Genomic DNA, 495 nt, shown 5'->3' on the forward strand with positions numbered 1-495 from the left:
CATGCACACTTCCTGTAGCTTCACTTACTGAGTGAGAGACACCACTTCCTTCTCCACCAATGAGCCAACAATAAACAACTACTAAGAAAAGTGTGAATCACCCTTGCCTGCTCTTCACAAACAGTTAACAGAAATCTAAATACAATAATGCCATGATGTCTCGGAGACCACAGACCATCACATCCACACAAAGAAGCAAAATAAACTGGTAGAAACAAGGGAGCAGGATACAGACCCAGAACACATCCCTAAGGAAGAAGCATTAGAACTCTCTGATAAGGAATTCAAAAGAATTACATTTAGGTATCTTCAAGGGACTGAAAGACAGACCAAGGAAAGCACAAACAAAACCCTAGAAGAATTTTGGAAGAAAATATAAGAACAAAATGACAAAATAAATGGAAAATTAGAAATGATTCTAAATCTACAGATAGAAATCAAGAAGATTAATACTAAATTGTCAGAAATAGATAACACATTGGAAGGGCAAAGGAG

This window comes from Orycteropus afer, unplaced genomic scaffold (assembly GCF_000298275.1).
Source record: "Orycteropus afer afer isolate SDZICR_OR568_19922 unplaced genomic scaffold, OryAfe1.0 scaffold00368, whole genome shotgun sequence".
Lineage (NCBI taxonomy): Eukaryota > Metazoa > Chordata > Mammalia > Tubulidentata > Orycteropodidae > Orycteropus > Orycteropus afer.